The 27,761-nt window shown below is 47.1% G+C and overlaps 1 protein-coding gene across 4 annotated transcripts in view; it reads right to left on the reverse strand.

Annotated features, from left to right (window-relative positions):
- grik5 (glutamate receptor, ionotropic, kainate 5) overlaps positions 1-26,645 on the reverse strand; it is an 82,349-nt gene extending 55,704 nt beyond the window's left edge. Inside the window, exons 1-3 of one of the 4 annotated variants that reach the window (XM_061289273.1) lie at positions 25,902-26,643; positions 25,608-25,661; positions 20,900-21,981 (exon numbers count right to left, since the gene is read on the reverse strand). The gene's annotated coding sequence lies outside the window, so the exon portion shown is untranslated. Of the gene's footprint in view, positions 1-20,899; positions 21,982-25,607 lie in introns of all 4 variants that reach the window. The other 3 variants (XM_061289274.1, XM_061289272.1, XM_061289275.1) reach the window with 3 other exon arrangements.
- Positions 26,646-27,761: the final 1,116 nt, after the last annotated feature.

The raw sequence follows: 27,761 nt of genomic DNA on the forward strand, positions 1-27,761 counted from the left end.
GCCTCTAACAATGTTAGTAATCTTGATGTTAATTAACGTGAAGACACTGATCATCCTAATGACTGATGATACACGTGTTTTTGACCATCAACATGAGAGCTGATTGTGTGTGTGTGTGTGTGTGTGTGTGTGCGTGCGCGTGTGTGTGCGTGTGTGTGTGTGTGTGTGTGTGTGTGTGTGTGTGTGTGTGTGTGTGCGCGCACGCGCACATTGCTGACGCGTGCGCCCTCCACGACACCTCGCGTTGACAGCGAGCTCCCAGCAAGAACGCGAGTCATAACAGAGCAGCAGGAAGGTGGGAGGGGAGGATATTACCTCGGAGCGCGCGCTCACGCACACGATGCAGACACAATATGACACCGTGCTAAAGTCATATCAAGGTCCTGATTTGGATTGGCTATCATCTCTGACCTCCCTCTCCATCCTCATTAGTGGGACGAGACAGCCTCCACGGGCGGGGCAGCGCCGCGCACAAAGACGTCACGTCGCCTCAGCGCCACCAAATTGCCGCCGCCATAATTGACTGATTGATTGACATCTGGAGGCGTGACCGTCTTTTTGCTAATACGGCCGCAAAAAAACTCCGCACCGACCTCCAAGAATCGATACAGCAACGCGCTGCGCTCGGATGAAGACGTCGAGCGCACGCTTCACCGAGACCACACAAACAAGGTGAAATTGTCTTCTCGGGGCCGAGCCCAATTGAAGCGTTTTGGGTGTTTACTGTCCGTAGCAAAAACTATGAAATAAGCAAAACATTGGATTGGAAAAACAATGAAATAATACAAAAATGAAATGCTTTTTCAAAAACTAACTGAAACTATGGGTTACAAGCAAATGAAGGTCCAGTTCTTAATATTGGCCATGGTGGGGCTTCAAAGTCGAATGGAAGCAAAAACAATCAAAATAACTCATAAAAATGCTGCCAGCACGCTCCTTTATTTCTAATGTCAGGTGTCAAAAGGCCCTCCAAGTGGTGAAGTTTGAAGCCGTCGTAATCCGCCGACATTGTTTGCCGCCACCGGGCGGCCTCACTTTTAATTTGAAAGCTTAGCTTCAATGACAAACAAAGAACAGACGAATTAAAAAAAAAGCATTTCAGGGGCTCACTCGATCTTAACCTGGAGGACAAAAGCTTTCATTCCTCTCTTGTGGGCCGTTCATTCGAACCCGTAAGGTGTCGATGATGTCATCTTAGGCAGTGGTCCCCAACCTTTTTTGCGCCACGGACCGGTTACATGTCAGAAATATTTCCGTGGACCGGCATTTATATAAATAAATAATACATTTTATATAAATAAATAAATAAATAAATAATACATTTATAATAAATATATAAATACGATGAAATAAAATGATACGACTTACATAAAATGAAGTACAAATGACAAAAATAAAACTCACCATTACGTTGAATTAGTGGGAGCACTGAGTTTGTTTCTCAGAAACGAGCCGGTCCCATCTACACGTGATCGGAGACAATGACACCCGAAGTGATTAAGGTTGGTCTTTTATTGCAGGATGCTTGGTCTCCATGTGTTGAAGCAGTTTTGAATGCTTCATTGCCTGGTTAGTTAGCCTGTCGCCACATATTAGCTTTGCGGGCTCGACTGGGGAAACATGTCACGTGACCGGGACGAGTGTCTTGACCTGAATTAATTGATCGTCGATCTTTTTTTTTTTCTTCTGTGCGGCTTGGCGGCCCGGTACCAAGTGACCCACGGACCGGTACCGGTCCGCGGCCCGGTGGTTGGGGACCACTGATCTAAGGCACATTTAACGGCCTTGCGCTCGCAGGTAGACGACCACCCGCCGCCCGTCTGCACTTGAAGAACTAAGCATTCCCGGTCGCTACATTCAGAAATATGTCGAACGTATTTAAAGGATCCAAGCAGGAGTGAAAGCTCACGCCTGCCTATGAGCTTTGACTGGCACTTGTATTGTGTGCCGCTTTCAGCGGAACGCATTAGCCGCCTGCCAAGTCGCTCGATGATGAAGAGCGTTCGCTCATTGACTGCATAAGGCATAAGATTAGCGTGCGTGACATCATAGAGGCCACAAAACAACAACAAAAAGGTGTCCGATAAGAGCCGTTACAGTTCGAAGAAGGATTAATTGGGTTTTTGGCTCTTGGCTTTTTGGTTCCACGCGTATCCATCAACAATTCGTACTGGAATCTGTCTGGGCAAAAAAGTGGTATTAAATGTCGCTAATTGCAATTGATTTGCACTTTTTTTCGTTCAAATCAATGAACATAGCCTAGCCACCAATGTGTTTCATGGCTAAGTCAATAAGATGATCTTTGTCGCAATGAATAAGCATTCTTATATTGTCTGCATGTGCCATCCACCGTGTTCAAATGCCCTTTGCTTCAGAAACCACATCTTGAAGATGATTTTTCGTTCTGTGGAGGCGGGGCTTCTAACAATAATTGTCGTGACACATAGTCGCTCCGCATTGTTGTGTTTACGTGCCTCTTGTTTTGTTTTGCTTTGCTTTATGGGGCTTTTCTTCACCGAGATGAGGAAAAGTCTGCTTGTTAAGTTCATATATTTCCTTTTCTTACGCTCTTTTGTTGAAGACACTTGACAGAGGAAATTGAGGCATTGCTCCGATGTTGCATCAACCTGCTAGAACAAAATAATAATAATAATAATAAAAAATATATATATATTGATGTTTTCTCCGTGTGCCTCTTTTGACAAACTTTTGAATGCAAATGATGGCACATGGTCAGTCGCGCAGTTGATGATTCTGAGAAAACAAATGATGTTCCTTCGATCCTCTCAGTACATTCAGTAAGTGCTCAAAGAAGCAATTTTTGGATCATGCTTGCAATTTTCTCATGTTTAACGTCAGCATAGAACACATTTGCAAGGGCAGCTCGTTGCAATTGTCACGACAACAGCGAGTCCTAAAAGAAAACGCTCAGCGGCACTTTCAGACTGAACTTGGGCTTGTGTCTTGTGACACAGCACCTAAGGATATTCCAGAATATGTGACGGTGAGCAAGTCAATATTTAAAAGGGAACGAGTTTCATAAAAAGCGCGATGACTTTGGATGACCTACAAGGATGTGAATCTCAGAAAAACCAAAGACGTTTTGTTGCCTCGCTGCTTCAAGACCCAGGTGCACATTTTGATTGGTTTAATAACAGGGGAAAATGGTGTAAAACATGAGAAGGGGATGGGGAGCATGGGAGGGGGCCACTCAGGCAGGTGCAGTTGCAAATGCAAATTGTGGTGCACCTGCCTGAGGTGCCGCTCATTAGGCCATTAACTGAGCGACATTGGCTCCTTCGTCTGCGAGTTGGAATTTGGGGAACGCAAGATCGACCGGGACTAGAGATGCACCGATCCGACTTTTTCAGTTTCGATACCGATACCGATGCCGTGGCTTTGCGTATCGGTCGATACCCGATACCGATCCGATATTATGGTTGACTTAACAAGCTACATACCTCTACATGTGGAACAGAAAAGACTAAAGGCAATGGCATCAGGCATGACTACACAGTTCTTTGCTTTAAATGCTCATTTAAGCAGCAATGAGAAGTGCTCCCTGAAAACAAGCTCTGCTTCGTCGAACACAAAAAAAAACCCATTCAAAATTATTTCTATATACTGAAAGTGCAGAGTGGAATTAAAAATAAAATATAGCATCGGGACAAGAGATTAAACAAGTGGCTTGGTCAAATACAATAATCAAGCAATGTAAACATGTCTCTACATAGTTGTGAAGCTCATGGTATCTACATCTGTCATGTGACAAGTGTTCTCACGTTTTCTCATACATTTCTGACAGTGTGGTCTCAGAAAAACACTTGCACGATGGCAAATTGTACCATGGCGCCAGGTGCTCAAGTAAACGTCGGAAGCCCTCGTTTTCAACAACACTCATCGGTTGCCCATCCAAAACCATGAATTCCAACTTTCTCAGTAATTCTCATCGCTTTTGCGCTATTGCCTGGGAATTCTTCCCGTCTTTGCAGTGCATCTGCTAACGTTAACTGCTGTGTAGGTCCACTTCCCGCTCCCTTTGATCTGCTCAACTGCTGGAACCCCTGGTGCTCCGTTGTGTGGTGTTTCTGGAGATGCTTAATTAAATTGGTAGTACTATAACTGGCAGTACTACCAACACCCTTGGCAACATTAGCTTTGCAGACATTACAAACTGCCATCGAGCTAGTTGGCGTGTTCAGTTTAAAGTACCTCCACACAGCTGACTCTTTCGTTCGCTCCATGTTTGCGTTTGTTTAGAAAACTCTCGCGGCACACGTGCTCCTGACGTATGACATAGCCCGCCCGCGTCCTGCGGCACACGTGCTGCTGACGTATGACGTAGCCCGCGTCCCAATAAATTAAGGAAAGGATCGGCTCACAGATCGGCTGCATTTTCCGATACCCGATCCATCTATTTTGTTGATATCGGGGCCGATATCCGATCCAGATATCGGATCGGTGCATCTCTAACCGGGACACAGCAACAGGGTTCGGTAACCGTGAGTGGTGGTGTGTGTGTGTTGGGGGCGTTCATTTCCTATATAAATAATGTTAAAAAAAAAAAAAAAAAAGATCAGAGGATCTCGACACCTTAATTAAAGTGAGCGGCAGAGCTGAATCTTAAAGGCGCCCCAAGGTGTTTCTTTGTAAACAAACCAAAGTTGTGTTTACTTTATTGAATCAACCGTCAACGCTTCTTTAGCCATGCGATGCGTGCGCGATGTGCACGGTCCTATGAAAACATGTTGTCTCGTTGATATCACCACGATTGAGTCACCCCGCTCACACTTTGTTTGATCTACTGCCCTCTGGGAAGAGGTGCAGAAGCCTGCGCTCCCACACCACCAGACTTACCAACAGCTTCATACTCCAGGCTGTTAGGATCCTGAAATCTCTCCCCCCTCTCCTCCCTCCACCCTCGGCTCCATAACGTCCTGGCCTTTTGGGCCACGATGGCTGCCTTTCATTACTCCACTTGCACTCCTCCTCCTGTACTTTTGCGCTATATACTGACTGTCTGCTGTATGTAGCACAATTGCTCCATTTCAACCATGTTGCTCTTATTTATTCATTGCTCTTATTTATTCATTGTATCTGCCTTCTTATTTTTACTTTTTGTATTGTTTACTTGAATGTTTTGTTTGTCTGTGGACCAATTGAGTGTAATATGTCTTGTCACCGTGGGATAATGGGAAACGCAATTTTGATCTCTTTGTATCACTTTGCCGCCATTTCCAAACAGATTTTCCCAACAGCAAATGATGGAAATCGAACTCATCTCCCTTTGCTACAATTTTGTGCATCTGCCTGAATTCAATGAATTGGCTTTTTTTGTCACACATTTGGGCGGCTCGGTGGCAAAATTAAGTCTTTCGGCGAATCCTTCTCTATACTGAAAAAAGATTTCTGAAACACTTGACCTTGAACAAGCAGGACTTTGCCCAAAGATGTGGGAACACTGCTTGAAAAATGAAATTTGACCAGGCACTTCTTTGAGGTTCTGATGATGTGGGACGGTGCAATGAGTTGTGTGGATTGTTGCATCCATCAACAGAACATTTTGATCTCTCCACTTCGGCATCCTTGAGTCTCTCCGAGTAATAAAGATGGCGGATTTGCGAAACCGTTTATCAACACCCATTACCTTGTTTGGTAATCTCGCCCCAAAGACTGTGACGTAATAGATAAAAATACGTAATAGAAAATGGGGAAAACTGAACAGAGTAAAAAAATAGCCCCAAAACAGATCATATAAGTACCTCTACAACACCTTGAGGGATAGATTACACTTTTCTACAACCAAGTGCACAATAAAATGATTATAAAAACAAAAGAAGTGGATATTTCCATGATATGTCTCCTTTAAGAACAAGAAAATGACCGTTTTAATTTTTGGTACGATTTCAATAATCTAACTTTAAAAATGAAATGAAATTATAAAAATACAACTATTATTAATAATATGTAATACTTGTATTGGTAACGATAATAATAATAATAATAAGATATTTTGAAATCATACAAATAAAACATTCTGAAGATAAAATTGTGGAAATATTTAGAAAGGGACAGAATCTAAATTGCAAACGCATTATCTCCCCCCAACCATACACACACAATTTCCCAAAGTCAAATTATAAAAACAAAATATGCACACAATGGAGGTCACGCACAACAGCGTTTTTCTTCCTGCCCTTTAAGGGCAAAAATCTTGCCATGGTCATTTGAAGACGTGACAGTTCACTCATCAGCTCGCCGCCTCCCGTGAGCTAGTGCAGCCACGTGACGACTCATTCAAAGCTCCTTCAGTGACAAGTGTGACCCTCAAATGATCCACGGCCTTGAATATGCTCGTTTTCCACCAAGTTTGCGTCTGGCAAATGACGGCTCGCCGGCACCGAACGCTGATGATGAGAGGCGACAATGGCGACGCCCACGTCCTCGCGGCGGCGCCCCCCGTGTCACCTTCCACCTGTCACTCAACGTTATAATCAGCACACACGCATCTTCCGGTCCAGTGATTAGCCCGACGTCACGAGGAACACGAACGAGCCGGCAAGGGACCGGGCGGGTACGCTTTGACAACAAAGCCAATAAAGTTCCAAGACACCCTTCGGCGCAAAACACTCGCACGTTAATGAGAGTGAGGGGTTCAGAGTCATATTTTCAAATCATTCTAAAGAAGAACAATAGAGGCAAGGTGCCTGTGGGAGATCACTATTTGCAATCCATCATCGCTCTTGCTCGCTCTCTTCACCTCAAACTGGAGATTAGCAGTTTGTTAAGAGCGAAGCTTTCATTTCTTACAACTTTGCTTTATACGAGTAAAGGCTATTATTAATATTTCCTCGTAGTGGCAGGGGTGTTTATCTACGCAACACCTGTAAACATCAAGCTTTGGTTAGCTGTAAGGCATTTCTTAAGAGAAAATTATTTTTTTTCCGCATCATGTTTTATGTATTCCTTCTTTCATACAGAGCATTCCTTTACATACTGGAGTGGCTGGTGGGATGTATCTGATCGCTCTTACAAGGTAATCATTACAGGTGAGGCCTTCTTTTTTTTCTATTATAATGCATTCTTTTTTTTTTATTGGGAGGAAAGCATTTATTTATTTATTTATTCATTTATTTATTTTTTTATTTATTTATTTATTTATTCATTCATTCATTCATTCATTCATTCATTCATTCATTCATTCATTCATTCATTCATTCAATAATAGTACATTTACAAAAGAGCAATTGATAAAAGATGCCTGCTGGACATGACTGTATTTGTACTCCTATTTTATTTCTCTTCTGCCTCCCCCCTTTGACATTTTCCATTACCATGTCTTTCTTTTGATGCTTCGCCTCGATTAAAAGGCTGCAGATTGGGGAGGCAAAGCGCCACAGGGGCCCGGAGCCGAGACCTCCCTTCCTCACTAGATGGAGGACAAACCCTTCCACTTGCCGCAATTTTTTTCCTTTGCTCAGCCAACCTTCTTCCCGGGTGCCTCTTTCACGTGTCTCCATTCCATCACTGACATCCAACCCAACCCCCCACCTTTTTGCCTCCCTCGTCGCCATCTGCCTCGCTTCCCCCTTGTTCCCTCATCTCCGATTCCCTCGTCTTGCTCTCATCAACCGAAGTCTTCCTTTTCACACACACACACAGTGTCTACGAGGGGTCTGCACTCCGCGAACGCCCTCCCACCCCCTTCCTTGCTCCCGTTACCTGTTTATCCACAGAGAAAAAAGGCGTAGCTCAATAAAGCAATCTCGCTCCTGCTCCCGGACTGTCTGCGCTCTTTACAATGTTGCGCCATCCGGAAATAATGATGGCAGAGGCAGTTGAGTCGTCGGAAGGTATTTTTATCTGAGGTCTTTATTGTTTTTAAGCATTTAGATGATTGACTCAAATATCAGATTTGCTTCCATAGTGGCTGAGGGGTTATCAACAACGGTTATTCAACTGCCAAGTAATGTGTCTGAGGCCATTCATTTAGGAACATGTGCCAATATTGTAACCGATTAGCTTACATCTGTCACGACTCGTCCCGGTTGCTTTATTATGCCTGTTACCATGGTTTCTGTTCACCTGCCTCTTGTTACCTGTCTTGTATTTAAGTCCTGTCTGCCCCTCACTCTCCGGTCATATCGTTGATGTCTTCACGTTTGACGTTGTTCTTGGTTCTTTTGGTTCCTGTCTTTGTCAGTTCTGTTTCGGTTAGCCAGTCTGTCGGTCGGTCCGTTAAGTTATGTTAGTTTGCCGGTTCTGTTAGTTTGTTCCCCTTGTCCTCTCACAACTACCTTTTCCCTCAACAAACCCTGGTCCAAGCTGCATTTGGTCGCCCTGCTCCATTCCGACCCTGACAACATCATGGCCAGGGGCATTCATTTACTCTGCGACAAAAAAGTCAAGAATTTGTCGTCATTTGCTTGGTAGGTGAGAGGCCTTCATTGGTACACATGCATTTTTCAAAAATGGATGAACTCAAATATTATTATTATTATTCCTCTAGTGAGCGGCGGTGGGCATTTGTGTTCAAAACCGGCGTCTATTAGTCATGAAGGGCTTATTGGGGCGAGTACTTTAAGTCTTACAAATGCATTTTTATAACAATAAATAATATATAGCACATTTGTGCATAAAGTGCCACTTGTTTATGAACCTGCTGGTAGACCCAGACGTCGATTCATTTAAATGTTGCACATGTGCGTTACTTTCCTGTCGGATGTCTTTGTTAAAAATAAGTTCATGACACGCTTGTGCATGTGTGCCACCACATGTTTGTAATTAAATGACGTGTCCGGCCATGCGCCGGGAAGAAGCAAGCCCGATAGCCGCAGCGACGGATTAACATGACAGCCATCAGCACCTCTGGCGCCGTGTCCTTTTTGCGCCGTGACTAGTCGTGCTCTGTCACCAAGTGTCACGACATAACGCGGCGGGCGTGCGCGCGCCGCGCAAGCGCTCCTATGGTAATACCTTCACGTTGGATGGCAGGCCGATATTGAGCTGAATCGGCACTTGACCATTAGAATGGGCCCAACATGGGCTCCATGGACTGCTTCCAAAGGAGAGACGGACCCCCCCCCCAAATAATCGTGGGATTTATTTATTGGACACCAATAAAACAATATACTTCCATCACTCAGATCTTGTTTGTCATTTGAGTCATAAAAAATACTACTTCCATCTTTGGTGTTTCACTATGGCAACCAAAACCCAGACAGAATCTCTCGCTTGGCGCTGGCTTTTATTGGCGCAATAATGTCACAGAAGAACTGGCGGACTGGATCGGTGCCCGCGCGCACATTTGTGCGTCTGCGCATCGCGATGACAATCAAATACGAAAATGTACATGGCTGTCATATCTCATTTAACGCACCGCTTCTCTCACCAGCAATTTTGCCGTTCGCTCTGCCCCCGCCGTGCGTCTATCTCTTCCGATCTGCGACTGTCTCACCGATACGTATTTCCCTGCCTTAAGCCTGGGAGACACGCAAATGCCTCTCAGATGTGCTGACACAAGGATATTTTTCCCCTGCCGTCATAGGCAACGAATGCCGGCTCGCAAATTATGCCACTGTGTTGGGCAGGTGACGCCAGCAGCCACTAAAAAGTCAAAACAGATCAAAACGGCTACAATGTCTTTTTTTGCTGTCTCAAACAGGTTTCATTCAATCCTGGGCTGACAATTAACATCTCAAGATGTCCCCCATCGACATAACTGGTGAGGAGTCAGTATGGCCCCTTTCACGCATGCTAAGACGAGTAATCATTTCCAGGAGAACCTGAAATGTGCGGCCACGCAAGAAACCGCACTTGTGATTTTTATCATCTTTCACCTTCGCTGTATGGCACAGTGGCCGCGCCCCAACCAAAAAATAATTCTCTAATGCTCACCCTTTCTTCCCTTGCTCACCTCTTGGCACAAAGGTGAAGGGCGCCGAAACGTGGGAGGGGAGAAAAGCGACGGGAGCCGCTAATGGTCATGCTTTTCAATTGTCTTGATTTATAGCGCGTGGTTGCCATTATTTCACCATTTACGGCGGGCGAGCAGGCCTAGGGAAGCAGGCTGGGCCGCTCCTGCCTGGATGTTGTTTGGGGGGGTGGGTGGAAAATGTGAAGGGGCACAGCAAGTAGCTAGCGTGATCATAATGCCGATTTCAAGACTCCTGGCAACTACAAATACAAGCGGGCGTCTTGCCATTTTGACGTGATTCTGATTCTGCAAATTGAATCATCTGATAAAACAAAGAAGAAACGAAGAATATGTGAAGGAGCAAAAAGTGAAGCGCAACTATTACTATATTTGCGACTTGATTTGTTCTGTTGATCACTGCACTCCAAGGACGGCGACTTTCCTTTTGGAAGGTCAGACATCAGACTTGACACTTTTTGCAAACGCAGAAAAGCAAGCAGGAGAAAGGCAAAGCGGGTACAAGGTAGCAACAAGGCGACAAAATGCTAGCGAGGCACCCCAGGTTGTCCATAAACTCAACTCTCAAGCGTGTGTCGGCGCGCCGGAACGCTCCAGTTTAGCCCGCTCTGCTCAGATGCTCGCCGGTGCAGAGAGTCCACAAGCAGGTGTGACCGAAGGCAGGCAGCAGAATTGCGGCAAACGATGGGAGCAAGATGGTGTAGCAGGGAAAGCGAACTGCGAGGGTCGCGGGAGGGGTTGGTGGATTCATCTGGAGGAGGAATTCTCCACGGGTAAGTCAGATAGCATCGCTTGTTGGGATATAGCACAAGATAGCTGCTGAAGAGCGAGGGCCGGCCTGGATGGATGTTACGAAACAGAGCCAAAGCCAAAAGGCGGTGCCGGCGCTGCATTAGCACGCTGCCAGACGCTTTTTACTTTGAACAACCCTTGCCAGAAACAGAAAGCAGAAAGCAAAGCATCACGCTCTGTAAATGACGCAACAATTGGGTGGTGGGCGCAAAGTGGGAGGTTGCTTCCTTTTAACTGGCTTGTGCAATCCGCAAGTGCAACCGGGAGAAGAATGACAATGACGCGGGACAAAACGACTATGCAGAGCCCCCCGTGCAAACCTTGCGGTACCTTTTATGAAGACTCGTTAGCAGCATTCTACGATGATCAAATGTCACGACATTAAGGGCCCATTTGCCACTGTTACTTGGGCCATTGGGAGCCGAGTGGTTCACATAGGGCAGTGGTTCTTAACCGGGGGTGCAAGAAAGCTTCCTAGGATACCCTGGGGGAAATTTACAATTTTTCGGGGATAATGGTCGGGTAACCGAAAAAAGTGAAAAGTTCTGGAAATCAAGAAGTCATTGTGTTAATTGTCATTAGGGATAATGCTAATTAAGCCCTATAGCTGTAAAGTAAACCAATTATTACTTTAATAATTATTTAGGGTTAGGGTTAGGGGGGAATTGAATGGGGTGTGAACAAGGAAAAAGGTTAAGAACCACTGACATAGGGGATCAATTCCTAATCAATGTTCTATTCCCTTGGACACTCACAGCTAAAGCCAGGATTTTGGATTGAAACAGACTTTCAATCCATCAGTTTTTACACTGCTTATCTAAGAAACTACTTCAGCTGACATCAGGCCCGAGGCAGACGAACGAACAAACAAACTCCCATTCATCCCTATGAAGAAGACGCAGAGCGCACACAGGTGGTCCTGAGCATCTTCAAGCTCAGGACACCCCCCCAGGTAGACCCCGCTAGGCACATCCAGCAAGGCAAGGGCGAAAGGTTTAGCACCTGACATGGTGTGTTGTCATGTGAAATGACACCTATGAAATGGCTGCATGTCGCCTGTGCTGCCTTCTGCTGGAGAAGGAAAACGAGACGAGTGCAGATGGGCATGGACGGACGGGATGGAGGGATGGATGAGGTCACAGATGGATGCCGTGGATGGTTGATAGGGAAGGCAAGGGATCTTTTTAACCTTGAAAGCATTGATGCTTTGGGCTAACTTCCACGCCGTTAGCTAAATGCTGATGCGCCATATTTACTACTGTGCTAAGAACCTGACTGGGTTCAAACTCCATTAGCATTTCTTTAACACTAGTTGGATGAACACGGCTTGACGGATGGATGATGGACAGGTGCGTGGAAATGAACGGGTGATGCATGTGGATGAATAACGTACATGAATACTGGTGGATGATTAGCTAGAGTGGACGAATAGATGGTTGTACGGAAGGAAGGAAGGAAGGAAGGAAGGAAGGAAGGAAGGAAGGAAGGAAGGAAGGAAGGAAGGAAGGAAGGAAGGAAGGAAGGAAGGAAGGAAGGAAGGAAGGAAGGAAGGAAGGAAGGAAGGAAGGAAGGAAGGAAGGAAGGAAGGAAGGAAGGAAGGAAGGAAGGAAGGAAGGAAGGAAGGAAGGAAGGAAGGAAGGAAGGAAGGAAGGAAGGACAGGCAGCGCGCAGTGCGACCAGCGGTCAGGCCTCTCGGACGGCATTTCAAGCCAGCCAAACGGCAAACGTGAAGGGACATGTGTCATTACCACTTAAAACGACTTCACTTGCCGGATGAGCAACAGCGGCACAAAGTCTTCTTTTGGCACGTCGGCCCGCCAGCGCAACTTTGACTAATAACTCCTGGCCGGGCTGGGCCGGAGCGGGCGGCGGTGACGGATGCGCTTGCATGATTTATTTCCCTGCGCGTTTCTTTTTTGGCCGGCTGGGCGTCACGTGACGAGCCCTTTCAATTCATTAACGTGGGTTCGCCAAGATGATGACTGTTTATGAATGCGTGCCCTTGAAGAGCGGGAAGGCTTTTCAACGCGCATTGCCGAAGGAAGACTCTATGAAAAAGGATTATCCCGCAATTATGAGGGAGGTGTCAGATGCCTGTAAAAACCCCAAAAACATTTGCGCCCGCCATCTCCCTTTCAGCTTCATCTCCACCCCGATCCGCCTCGGAAAGTCTTAACGGCTGTTAGTGATTCGCGTAACGCTTTCAAAGCGACACGCCGCTCGGGTTTGTATTCAGTTAAGCTCAAAGGAAGGATGCGTATTCGGGGGGAGGCACAACTTGAAATAAGCAAATGCAGAGCCCCGCCCACGGACCATTCGCAGGGGATTTAATCGCATTAAACGTTTAAGAAGTGTGTTATTATTATTAAACTAACAAAATTGCGAACACTAAAATTGGAAAAACATCGGTTCACAAAAAAATTGAGTGCACGGGTCATGTTGAAAACTCCGGCTGGCCTCCAAGCGTGGCAGGTGGCCGCTTACGAATAAAGCTTCGACATAAGCGGCCTTCCCTACACCTCGCTGTCCATGTTGGAAAGTGGCGCCAGTGTAGGAATTTACCCGAGCCACATGCTGCTTCACCATGACCATGATTTCTCGCGGCTTTGGTTCAGTTTGACGAATGAGCCTGCGGGAGTTGCCGACAGACGTTTCTTGGACGCGCTGTTTTCATCAGTCTGCCGCTAATGAGCGTCACACTGTGCAGAGCTCAGAAAACAACCGTTGATCATGTTTATTCATCATATGCCCATGAGGGACCAGGCCACTTCAAACCAGGGGCCGAGTCTTCCCGCTCTCTCTGAGTTAGCATAATGGCTGGGTTGACTGCGACCTGTCTCGCCGCCAGTTTTGATTTCCCGAAAAGGCTCTCACGCAGATCAGCAGCTGCCAGCATGTGCACGCACCTCTGCCAATTTTGGCTCCAGATCAGAGCAAGACCAAACGCGAGCGCTCCGTTTTTTTCTGTCTTTCTCGTCTCCTGCTGTGCGCGCGTATGCTGAAGGAGGTCAAAGGTGTTGCACGCTCTCACCGGGCAATCAATGTGCTGCAGAAGCCCTGAGAGGACATTGCCGTTCCAGGTCGGACAGAAAAGGCACCGCTTGCACCTAAGCCTGCTAGATCAGCCAACAGCCGGAGGAGTTTACACCTTTTCTGCTGAACTATCGCTTATCGCACACTACCCCCCCCAACCGCCCGCCCCCACTCTGCTTTTACATCCACTGGCGGGGAAAAGCCTCGGAGGACGCACACATCCGCTCATTAGCATCTTTCAGCCTGGATTATTGTACAATGCCGTTTTAATATTAAAGCCATTGTGGGAAGGTAAATGAGTGTGAATTAGTAATGGTATGGCTTGCTTTGGGAAGGAAAACACCACATAATTGTACCTTTTGGGACTTGAACTAATCTTCATTGGTCGACACGGCAACCGCTGACTGACAGAATTGGTTGCGTCAACTATGTCGCAGGTGCCACCTCAACGCAGGTTAACCCGATGACAAATTCCACCAAGCGTTCCCTGACAAAGTCCTGCGAGCGGCTTGGTCGAAACGTGACTTTCACACTCATGACAGTCATGCTCGGATCGAGTCGTTGAGGAAAATGGAAGTCAAGACAGCGTTGAGATAAATGGCCCCAATCTCCACGCAGGCAGTCGGCCAATCAAATCCACACCAATCTGCCGAGCGGTACGTCGATGGCCCGGCGGGCCAGCGCATCCAAATGAAAACACAAGCAGCGTGCACACGGCTGACACCCGCCATCAGTCACGCAGCGCCGCCGGCCGGCATGATTACCTGCTCTATGTAAATCCGGCGAGCAATAAGGCAGGTTATCCCTTTACGAGGTGCCGCTGTTATTGTCGTCAGGGGGAGGGAGATCTCCTCGCGGCGGCCAACTACAAAGCCATCATCATGATGCAGCGAGGCGAGCGGCCACAATTGAAAAAAATAGATGATGTGATCTTCAAGCGGCGGCTAGGACAGTTTGGCGCCAAAAAAAGGGTGAAAATGCAAGTAAGATCTGCCGTCGAAAACCATTCAAAAGCGTCTAACACCACCAAACCTTGGACAAACATCTTCATTGGTGGCTTTGGTGCTAAATGTTGCTTGTGTTGTGCGTTGATGAAATGTGCTGCTGTGAAACATTTTTTATACGTAGCTCCTGGAAAAACAATTACGGGACACGTAGTTTCATTAGACGGCAACATTAAGTTCTCAATACTTTTGATTTCCATAAAAATGCTCAATAAAGCAACGGGCCATTAAGTATCGACTGCCGAGCAGACGCAGGCAGCCAGCCATTTGCTAATCCGCAGAACCACAACAGAGCAAAAGCCGGGGTGAAAATGGGCTTACGCAACTTTCAAAACAAACAACAAACAAACAAACAAACACACAAACAAACCCAATCTAATTCTGATGTTCCCTCGGGTATTCAAACAAGCAAGTGTTTACCTTTATGAGGTAATAATTACGGCTGGATGCGAGAGGCACAAATCACTTCTTTGGGGCTTTGAGCATAATCAAGTGAAGTGATGCAATACCTGCTATGTAATAGGCCACAATCTACTGCAAAAACCCAATTTGCCAGCTAATACCAGACGCTTAGCGGCTCTCGGGATAAGACACAGGCAATTTGCTGACTGCTTTTGCGTTAGTCGCTACCAGGGGTGGCTTTGGGATTTTCTTTCCCTCCCGGGGCTAGACTTTGGGAGGCTGAGAAAATCATTTACAACTATACTCGCCAGAGAGGCTTAACTGGAGCTACACAGATTTCTGAGGGGGCCGTAGTTGACTCTGCCTCCACCGGATGCGACAGTCAAAAAATCTTGGAGTCATTCAGGGCTTGAACATGACTACTCGAGGCTAGCTGACCCGATTGGGGGGCCGGTATTTTGCCGCCCTGTGGCCATTTGGACGGAGGCTGCCGCCATGGAAGTGACTCACGCGCTAATATCGCCGATCGACAGAACCCGTTGCGGCATCTTGACTCACGCTCCAAAAATACCAAAAACATTGGGAGCGGGTGATGCAATTTGGCAGCAAAAACACATCTCGCACACAAATACTAAGCGAAGAATGAAATCAAAGGGTGGAGAGAAAATAAAAGGCAATCAAGCTGTTACGTGCTTTAATGAGGGATGGTGCCTCCGCCAGACCGACCTATCTGAAATTAAATTGACTAGATAGCGTCTTATTTATTCAAGTATGGCCCAATAATTCTCTGGTGGCTGCTTTCATTACTGGCCCGCGAGAACATAAAGGTTTCCGCCGGCGCACTTTTATTGTCATCGTCACAGCTGCGGAGAAAATGCGCCGCAATGTGCTGGGAGGGGCGCAAATAAAGTATGAAGAAGGACGCCCACACTTTTTTTGAGATGGCCATAACCGACGTCAACGGCAAGTGTACAAGAAACTCGTCTTTCGTGGGAACGCGCCAGATCGTTCATTTGTTTGGGTGTCAAAAATGCAAAATGGCTCATTTTGAGTGGCTTCTTTACTTTCACACTTGATGGGTGGCCAGGCACTCCAGAAAGCCATCCGTTTGAGTGCAAGCAATTCTAAAGTCAATTTCCATCTTGACTTTAGAGGAGCATTTCCATTTGATCTGGAGACGGAAATCACTCAGTTACGCCGCCTGGTGGTCATTGCGGCCATTGGAAACAAAAACGCTTTTAGTCACAACAAAATAAAAGACGACCTCGTGACAAAACGTGACTGTCAATTATGCTACGAGGCTCAAACAAGTGGCGCTTAGACACAGTCAGGAGCAACAATTGCAATATGGAGAAGGCTGCATGCGCCCGCCGCATGTGTGGCTTTCGATTGCGAATCAATTAAGACGTGTCATGGGTGCAAAGAGTGGTGTTGGTATCTGATCAAAGCGTGAGGCTGCTCTCCAGATTTGCCTTTGTCTGTAGTACCCCCCGCGGGACCGTCAGGTTTGATCACTGATTGCATTATTGCGGTCCCCTGCTAGGATGCCATTTTACGGCGACATGCTTTGCTTTGCACAAAATGCTGATTGGATTAAAGGAAACGCGCTGTCACCTTGGGATCTGTTTTTTTTTTCCCGGTCTAGATGAAGACATGCTCAAAAACGGCGCATCTTTGAATGAAGAACAAATCGAAATTGGAGGAAAGGTCAACGCCAACAAGTGCCTCTTTCACACAGTTTTGCGACAAAATAAAAAAATAGCTGACTGATCTGATTGAGGTCTGCAGACTCATTTCAGAGTTTGAAGCAAACACGGTGAAGCAGCATTGGGCTGTTATGCTGGCACCCAAATGCAATAAGCCTCTTACAATGCCACAGATGTGGCTCTTCGTGGTATGTTTGGGTGTATTTTTTTTTTAACTGCTCTGTGCAGTGGGCTATTCTCGTTTTCATGTAAATGACCATCCCCCTGTGATCCGACACCGCAGCTGCGACCGACGCAAGCAAACAAGCCTCCGGACAGCAGAAAGAAAGACTTGAGCCGCGGTGAAGCAACACGCCAGGCCATCCAGAATGCCTTTTGGCCATGCTCTGCGGTGCCCCCGAGTGACCTCCCGTCACACGGTGGTGACGTGGCAGAGTCAGGACACCGGTCGAGGATTGCGATGACGCAAAAACGGGGCGCTGTCAAAAGTTGTGGCGGGTGTCGCTGACACAGCGGAAAACGCCAGCAAGCGACACGGCTGGCGTGACGATTCCTCCGTCCGCAAAAAACGATCACGCCGGGCACACGCTACTCGCGTTGCTTTTATCTTCTTACAATTCGATCTTAATGAGTCCATTAAGCGGGAGGCCATTAGTGGCCATCTCTTTACGAGCCACCAAACAGCTCAGTCGGGAGAACGTTTATAAAAAAGAAAAAACAAGCCCAAGCCCCCATCACAATGGTCACTAACACACATGCACTCGCTACCCAGACCCTCTCCTCCCCCACTCAGCCTGAGGCTCTGAAAGCAAGCAGGAGTGGACAAACAGCTAAGCAAATAGGGCTCTATTTTTTGCTCCATTAGGCAATGATGAGGCAAGCTTTAGTGCAAGCTGGTCAAGCACCTGAGGATTGAAGGCGCCAAGCAAGGAGGCTCAAACACGCCGCTTGCTGGCTCGCCTCAGCTTGACGAAAGGCGCCCGTGCGGCGCTTTATGGAGATGAGACGCTCCATGGGACGCCGTGTATGCTGGGAAAAGCTGTCACTGAACTAAAAACGCTAAAAATACTGTCCACAGCCCGTGACCTCAAATGACCCCCAACCTCGATTTTTCATGCCTCATTGAATTCAACTTGGGAAGATTTTGCTTTTGTTCCCATCGCCACATTTTCCATGCCATGTCTCTTTAAATTGAGACGTCGCGCTTTGATTTTGTCATTGTAAATTTTGCGTGCGTATAAATTTCTTGCATTTTGCAGCGCTAATCTTCATCTCAGCGGACAAGCGATTCCTTAACCACAGAGCTTGCGGTGGGGAACAAGCCTCGATATTTGGTTCAGCGGGTTCCGCGTGCTATCTCGCCAAGGACCCGGATCAGAACTTTCTGGCTGCCCTTCCCACTCCTGACGTACTGGAGAAACATTCATCAAATACTGTCCGATTTGGCTTTTTACTAGACGGCAAGGTCAAAACGTTTGTGAGCCGTACTATACTACAAGATGGATGCGCCGTCATTGTCATACAGCAGAGAGAGAAAAAATACCCAGCGCCTAGCACTTTGCCAAGACTACACACCAAGACAATATTTTCAAATCCAAATTTTCTCTCAAGATCAACGTTGTAAATCACACAAAAAAACGTGCAAATCAATCAATCGCTTTTCATTGTAAACTTCCGCACCTGAAGTAAGGACGAGAACTATCTCGCGAGCGCTAAATCAGCACAATGGCTCTGATTGGGTCAATGTCGCAGAATTGGACAGAGTAAATTCCGATAAAAATGTGAAAACGGCATATAGCAGCCACAAACCTTCATTGAATCACAGCTCTGTATTAAATATACAACAGGAGAGGTAGTCATTGCTTCGACCTTATAGGCAGACAGATCACTTTTATAGGCTTCAGTCGAGAAAGTCAGAGAGACGCCCAAGCCAAAATGGCTTGCTGCTCTACATCAAATATGAAATTGTTCCACTTGTTGCTAGGCTACTTTGTTTGTCAACCAAGTTGTGAAGCCAATCATGTCTTTGAAGGCAACTATCAACCCCCCACACTCACTTTCCATCCTGGCAAAACAGAAGCTGTTGGGGTAGCAGTGTGTTATCAATGTGCAGCTGCAGAAATGGTATTATTTAATAATCTCGGTTGTCAGAGGCTGAGCGGCAGTGTGAACAAAACGAGGCCTCGCTAAAGCCATCACATTGATCCCATGGATGGAAGGTCTTTTGCTGCTCTAGGGCCCCTCTAATACAGTACAGACACACATGCACACTACACACACAAATGCGCACACGCACACTGCATCTTTTTTCCCTGTCCCTCCCAACCTTTCCGTCACCGTGACACTCCGAGCTGGAAGCCGGCGTAATAGCGTTATTCGCAGCTCATTGGTCTGTTTGACGGAACGATCTTGATTGAGCGTCTCCCGGGTATGGTGGTTGGAAAAAGGGGGGGAGGCAGCTATGCGACTGTGACAGTGTATAAAGACGTGCACATGTCCCAGGCGAGATGACGTCATTGCTCGCATCGGAAGCAATGGTAAACCAAAGGAGGCGGAAGCATGGCGCAACGCTCTTAGGTGTGAAACGGAGGCGGCATAGTACGAGTCGGGGAATCGGGGCTCTCTCTCATCAGCTGGTTTATCCTTCGTGACAGAAGATCATAAAAAAGGAAATGCTCAAAGAAGCTGTGGGGGGAAATGCCACTAATTAGTCCACATTAACCTCAGGACCAATATGAAGGCAAAAGGCTAATTCAAGATCCCAATAAGCTGAAATAAAACAGATGCTAGAAACATTGTTGGCCTTATGCAGAGGCTTCTTGGTTGACAGTTAGAATTTGATCAAGGAATGCTAATTTACGCCCAACTCGCAAGTGAAAATAAACTACATTTGGACCCCACCAAAAATGCCCAAAACATATTTGAAATATCTGTCCGTCCGTCCGTCCGTCCGTCCGTCCGTCCATCCATCCATCCATCCATCCATCCATCCATCCATCATCTGTACTACTTGTCCTCATAGGGGTCACGGGCGTGCTGGAGGCTATCCCAGCAGTCATCGGGCAGTAGGCGGAGGACACCCTAAACTGGTTGCCAGCCAATTACAGACATTTGGAATATTATATACCAATACCAAAAGACAGAGAAGCATATCAGCGACTATCGCTGCCCTTTGCCACATGAAGGGCAGTCAATCACGTATGAAGTCAAAAGGCAGGCTGCAATATTGATATGGATGTTACTGTGCATTGCCACTACTCGCACATGTACAAAATTAAATGCACTAATACTACAGTCGCAATACCTCTTCCGCGGTGTGACATTTTCCTTCCGAGTAAGAGGCATTTTGTGAAGCACGCCTAAAATTGAAGCCGGAATTCTTTAAATTGGCTACACAAAGTGGGTCAATTAAAGCAATTAAAGTAACATTTCTTTGTGCCCAATCAGATTTCATCTTATATTTGTCGCCATGTTCGTCTAAGGAATGACCGAGGCTGTTTCTTTAATCAAACAGGTTTTAAATCGATGACAAAGAATTTTCCGCCCTCTGATTTGTTGGTGGGACCACAATAAAAGCAAGTTTGTCACAATCTGCACACGTCAATACATTTAATAATTGTCATTTTAGCTAAGTGTGATGTTTTCTACTTCACTGTTTCACGTTTTCTTCCCTTAGTTGTGACCTGCATCGATTGATGGGTTCAATAATTGCAACATGATAGTGGCGGTATTGGGAACAGATTTTTTTTTCCCTCTTGGGTGTACAGGGGGGCTTGACTGATACATGCTAAATAGATTTTAGAATATCAAAAAAAAATACTGGATGGGCTTGAGTGATGTGTACAAAGATTTTTGAGGGGGCTCTCACGCCGTCCCTGTGACTGAGGGCCCGGTACCAAACACACAAAGGCATTCACATTGCCCGGAGCGGGAAAAGCGCAGGAAAAGCAAACCCCTGCTGTCAACAAACTAAACAAAACAGCGCACATCCGTACAGGCAGAACGGGGATAGGAAGGTTGTTACTCACAGAAGGAATGAAGACGGCAATCAGAAGCGTCACAGCAGGAGAAGAAGGGGGAGATCTGGCACAGAGATCTGAGCTTTCTGAGCGCTTCAGCCAAGGGGGGCGGCCGAGAGGGGGCCACAGGGCCGCATGGTGTGTCACTTAGGACCTGCGAGGGCAGGGGCGCGTGCAATGGACACGATGAAGGAATTTGCAGGCTTCCGTCTTTATTGAGCGATGAAACAAAAATAATCCCTCGGATTGATGGGGGGGCACTGGGGGTGGGAGGGGGCAAAAAGGTCAACAGCAAACAGATGAAGAGGAGGCTTGGCCACACCTGCTCTCTTTCCTGCCTTCCACCTGCTCTGTTGGCGCGGGCAGGCCTGCTGCAAAAACAACAGGGCTGCCGCTGTCGCCTCCCCTCCTCGCGATGCCTTTTATTCTTCCTACTTCCTCTTTCACACGACGCTCAGAATGACAATGAGTCGACTGCCCGGCACGTTTGTTCGTCTACCGAGTCATCTTTCCAGCGGCAAGTTTCTATGCGCTCCCGTTCTCCAGCGCGTCCACGGCAACAAGAAGCTGCTTAATTTGTCGCTCTCGCTTTTGTACCTGCTCGTTATGTTCTTTGGACAGTCTACTCCATCAGGATGAAAAAGAATTACCCCGTGCCTTATCTCGATGAAAAGAAAACTACGGGCTAAGATAAAAGGGGGCGGGGGAAAAAGTGGGATGAAATTGTTCCTTATAAAATTGAGCTCTCCTTCTGCCCTGACAAGCGAACGGGGACACAAAGTCTTCTTGGTGGGGAGGAGGGGGAGGAGTGGATTTTCAATTACTCCTTGTGGAAAAGAAGCTCGGCGGCCAAATGTTGCAATCTCAACAGGATATCCGGGGGATAGGTCCGGACATGTCCGAAGGCGCTGCCGCCTCGCCGGGGCATCACTGCGGCCTATTTGCTCTGCGATGATCCCCGACAGGCGAACCGGATGGCGGACTCCTCCGAGGGGCCTCCTTGATTGCGCCGCTAGCGGTTTAGCAAGCCGTCACCCAGGCTGTGCTCTGCCGTTGCGCTCTGCGTCCACCTTCTTCACATCTGGAGAAGACTGTGGACACATGGAGGAGACATGAGGAGCACACGTTATAACGCTTACTTGACGGTCTGGCCAATTGCGGCCCCGGAGGAGCTCCAATGGCCTTCGGGCTCCTTTGGGCTCCTTTGGGTTCCTTTGGGCTCCTTCGGGGCTACGTGAGAACACAACATTGGAAACAGTAAGCCGTGTCTATTTAATCACATCTTGGCTAGACAGAGTGGACCACTCCGACCTCAAGCGTCTCCAGTTGTGTTGTGATGGCCTTTATCGGTTTTATTGGCAACTTTTAACGTTGAAGTGGCATGCTGAGGCTACCCTGCGTGTCTGGATGGAGAAGCGTATGAAAGGTTAGCAGGCTGTTCTGCCCTCGATGGCCACCTCGGCCCACTTCCTCCCCACATCTCCGCTCACTTCAGTCGTCTCACTTTGGAAACACTCCACCCTGTCACTTCCTCCGCTCAATGCCCGCATTGGATTTGATACACTCACACCTGATCAGGACGCTTCTTGTTGTATATTCGCAGCCAGACAGTCGCTTGGCATCCTCAATGGTGGAGAGATAAAATACATATTTTTTTCTATCTCCACTAAATAAAAATAATATCCTCTAAGAGTCACAAAACGCTTGGTTTGCGTGGTGGAGTGTGAAAATAATTTCGTTTCTCAAGAACAAAGAAGGGCAAATAAGGTTAATGGAATTATTTTTGGGATGTTGAAGTATAGGTGCAGGTTTCAAAGTTTCGGGTTTTGTGCAAATCCTTCATCATGTGGACGTGTCGAGCACATAATTGCGCAACTGTCATCACGGCTGACTAAAATAGAGCCATTTACACGTTTGAAAAAAAAAAAATCCCTTCAACTGCCACTATAATAAATACGATTTCAAGTTGCTGCCATGAAATTGCGACTTTAATGTGGGTTTGATGTGTGCGGCGCAGTTGATGATCTACACTTATTTGACAAGCGATATTTTGTAAGCGCAAATTAAATGCCGTGATTAATTCTATTCCCTTCATCGTTATTTTATCATTTTGAACCGCTTATTTGTGTTGTCAAAATCAGCTGGCCCTTTTATAAGGTGCCAAGACATTTGGTTACGGAGGGAAGCTGACAGGTATGAAAGTCGATCGCAGATGGGGAGCTTAGACACACACATTCATCAGGCCCTATCCATCGGTTTATTCACACGAGCTCAAGTCAGCCGGCGTATGTCAAATTTGAGCTCCGCAACAGGTTGCCTCCACTCTTGTTACTATGCAACAGTTTGCACTTGCTCAATGTCTACAAGCAATCGTGAGGCAGCAACAAGCGCTGGTAGCTCGCGAGAAATCCTCGCCGGGACCGACTGCATCATCTCCTCCAGGCTGCCTGTTAGTGTCCAGTATAGCGGTTGGCCCACGTGGGAAAAGAACAGTGGAGTCCATTCGACCTACACACCGATCGATACCGCAATGTGAACATACGTGACCCTGCAACGGATTGCCAGATTCGCAGAAGACCGTTTAAAATGGGATGGCCTTTAGAAAGAGTGTGTGTGTGCATGCGTGTGTGCTTGTGCGTGCGTCCGTGCATGCGTGCGTGTGTGCGTGCGTGCGCGTGTGCGTGTGTGTGTGCATGCGTGCATGTGTATGTGCGTGTGTGCGTGTGTGCGTGTGTGTGCGTGCGTGCATGCGTGCGTACGTGCGTGCGTGAGCGTGCGTGTGTTGGCGGGCTTGAAAGCAGAGCTCCTGTGGTCTTTTGCTGCAAGAGTATTTTGACAGCGATTGTGAAAGCTAGTAATTAACGAGTGAACACTGCGAGCTCATGACATATACATGACATATAGTACATGGTCCAAATTTGGTAGCATTTGGACAAATCCAAAGACATTAATTTTTTTATTTTTTAATATTCTGTAATAATGGGAATTATTTGAAGACATTTTGCATGAATGTTTTATTTTGACAAAGACTATTGGCAACTTCCAAAAAGTTTCCGCCTCCAAAAATATGGCAACGTTATTGACTTTGTCGAACGGCGGATTTAAGAATTAAGTGTCATTTTTTGGGATAATTAAGACGCTCATGCTTGGAAAAATCACATTTAAATGCGTCGCATTGCCAAAGTGTTTAGTCCACGTGAGTGTGTCCAATTGCATAGCCTTTATTGACACAATTAACATGCACGAAGCGGATGTGAAAACACTGAGGTGGGCGTGAATTGGCATGTGGGAGCTAAACGCTACAAAAAGCCAGGCGTGCTCGTGTGTGTGTGCGTGCCTGTGTATGTGTGTGTGTGTGTTTGTGTGTGTGTGTGCGTGCGTGTGTGTGTGTGTTGTGTCGCAGGTGTCACGCCTGAGGCGATTAGACGTGTTGATTTTGCAATCCGGCGAGCTGGGCTTGAAAACACACCTCTTTGCATTGTCTCGCACAGGCACAAGAAAGACAATCTGAATGATTGACACACGCAGAAATACACGCAGTACTTTGACACACACACGCACACTGGCGGTCGTCTATTCATTCGCTGGTGACGTGTTTGGCGTGTCTGTACATCCAGAGAAAGAAAGCAAGAGAATAACACTCCAAGAGATGTCGGCTATGAATGAGATGAGGATGAGGAGGAGAAAGATGAGGGTTGATGGAGCCCAAGTAAGAAATTGAAGAATGTGAGGGGGAGGGCAGGTTCATCATTGGGAAGTCGGGAGAGTGCACGACAATTGAATTAAGCTGTTTACAGCCGATCATAGGAACAGGACAGACAGAGGGATGAGGCCGGATAGAAAAGTTGAACAGAGGGGAAACACAGTGAGGATTGTGATATGGACGTGCAGATCACAAGAATGGATGAGGGCATTAGGAAGGAGACGTTAGCAGAGGGCCTGGAAGTGGATTAAGCACAATACACATGAGTAGGGATTCATTAGATGAGGACATGAGGCAGGAGATGTCAGAGGACATGAGTAGGAAGGAAAATGGATACAGCAGGAGAAGATATGGGGAGGAGCGGACGGCGTGGACCGCACATGAGGGCGGAGGCATCAGAAGAGGACACCAGGGTGGATATATCAGGAAACATGAAGAGGATGCCGAAGGTGGATTCATCCGGAAGAGATACAACAGGAGACGACGGTTAATTCCGGAAAAGACATTAAGATGTGGACACGCGTGGCGTGGCGGTGGACCCCTCAGGAGAAGCCACAAGGATGGTGACATCATTAGTGGACATGCATGAGGGTGACTACATTGGGAAAATACATGAGAATGGACACCAGCGAGCTGGAGAAGAGTCGAGTTGACAAGACCAGACTGAACAGAGGACATAAGAATGAATGGACCGGATATTCGGATAGAGGCATCAGAAAAGAAAATGAGGACGGCTGCATCGAGAGCGGAATGGGGATGCGTGCGGAAACTGGACAGAGGACATTGTGGACATGACATCAGGAAAGGACGTGAGGATGGCTGAGAAGACGAGTAAAAATAAGGATGGGGTGGAGGCAAACAGGTGGGAGAGGGGGGGGCGAAGAGGAGGGGGAGCGGAGCTGGCAGAAGCAGAGACACCGGTTGACGCTTGGGGAAAGAAAAAAAATCATAAATCACTGGAATGAGGAGGATGAGGAAGAGGGATGGAGGACAGACATGCATGCACTCACTCACCCATCGGAAGGGGGCTCCGGGTGCCTCGCACAATTCCCGCTCTGTGATCCCGTCCTGGGGAAAGGCGCAGTGAGATCGCCGAGCTCCTGTCCGCTGAATACCAATGTTGCCGACGGGGGCGCGCACGCACGCATCAAGTCTGAAGACTATGCGAACCACGACACGGGACAGCGGGACACACGCAAAAAAAATCCACACTTGCACACTCACTCGGCTGTGCTCGCACACTCCTCGTGCCAGTCGCCCGCCTCACTGCGGCGCGGCGCTCGCTCGCTTGCTCGCCCGCTCTCTCACCCGGGGATGCAGATGCTCGCTCTGTCCGCGTTCAGCGTACTTCCTTCCATGTGTTGCTCCGTCCGTCTGTCTGTCTGTCCGTAGCAGTAATACATCCACTCGGACTTGCGCGCGTGCACTTTCTCTGCTTCGGCTGCATCCACTTTGCGTCCTCCACTTGCCCAATAGTGCGTTTCTCTCTCGCGTGCGCTCTCTCTCACTCTCTGTCTCTCTCTCTCTCGCTCTCTCTCTCTCGCGCTCTCTATGTGTCTGTCTCTCTCTCGCTCGCTCTCTGACTCACTATCTATCTCTCTGTCTCTCTTTCTGTGTCTTTTTCTGTCTTTCTGTCTCTCTGTCTCCCTGTCGCTCTGTCTCTCACTCTCTCGCTCTTTACCTCTCTCTGTCTCTCTCTCTGCCTCTCTCGCTCTCTCTTTCACCCACACTCACCACCCACTCCTCCTCCCCCTCTCTTTTCCCCCCAAAGGTGTTTTTCCTCAAAGATGAACATCTACTGCCCGGCACCTTCGTCTCTGTCAGTCAGTGCGATCAGCCTTTGAATTAGGACAGGCAACACACACCAGAAAGAAATACTCACGAGGAGGGAAAACACACTCGTATTAAACACACACATAAACACACACTGGCGGAGGACGGGTTAGACACACTAAACTACCCTGACAGAGTTTAACACTACTTCATGCTCAAGCGTGATAAACGCTATCACACCAGCATGCCTCGCACCCTGACTGACACACAAACACACGTACACGCATGGACCAGCTCAGTGGCCTAGTGGTAGAGTGTCCGCCCTGAAACTGGAAGGATGTGGGTTCAAACCCCGGCCGGGTCATACTAAAGACTATAAAAAAATGGGACCCATTGCCTCCCTGCTTGGCACTCAGCATTAAGGGTTGGAATTGGGGGGTTAGATCACCAACTGATTCCCCGAGCGCGGCATCGCTGCTGCTCACTGCTCCCCTCTCCCCCAGGGGATGGATTAAAATCACAAGGGGATGGGTTAAATGCAGAGGACAAATTTCACCACACCCAGATGTGTGTGTGACGATCATTGGGACTTTAACTTTTTAACTTGAGGCTGTTCTCACAAGAATTTAGTCGAAATTTACACCCAAAGAAGCACTCAGAATTGTATATCTCATCAGAAGAAGAAAACCAAATTTCAATCAATAAAAATAAGCAGATTAACAAAAGCAAAATAAGCAAGTAAGACAAAGTGTAACCCCCGCCCCTTCCTCACATTATGAAATGGAAAAATGACCGAATTTCCATGGCTTACCCACAGCGAGACTTCAATATAATGAAATGCAACGATAGATCATCATTACAATAAAATATGGTGATAAAAAACGACTTTTGTAGTAGAAACTGCACTTAACTCTGCGAGGGCAATTTAAAGAGTAATGTACACCGTTAATTTTCTTTTAATTAAGGTCTACATTTATTCAGCATTCCTTTGAGGACGTTCATTTCTGTGGGTGATATTCAATTCCCGGCCTGTAGAAGGCAGCAAAGATGGGAAAGACGAGTGTATTTTCACTGGAGCGCCATCTACTGGATGTGGTGGGTCACTGCCCCTCTTGGTCCCTTTACAAGCAACTTGGACGGGCAAAAAAGCACCAACATTTTGTCTAAACAACCACCGACACAAAATAATGATTTGACGTATTTAATAACTGCATCATAATCCAGCTACAATCACTTTGAACATGTCCCAATTCAAACTTAAATAACTGATTGGGTGAGGGAGCAGTGAGTGAGGAACCAAATATGCTTCCACAGCAGAAATCAAAATCACATTTATACTGGAAATATACTTCCTAATGAAGGAACCAAAAGTGGTTCGCTGGCAGCTAAAGTCAC

The sequence above is a fragment of the Syngnathus typhle genome, linkage group LG10 (assembly GCF_033458585.1).
Source record: "Syngnathus typhle isolate RoL2023-S1 ecotype Sweden linkage group LG10, RoL_Styp_1.0, whole genome shotgun sequence".
Lineage (NCBI taxonomy): Eukaryota > Metazoa > Chordata > Actinopteri > Syngnathiformes > Syngnathidae > Syngnathus > Syngnathus typhle.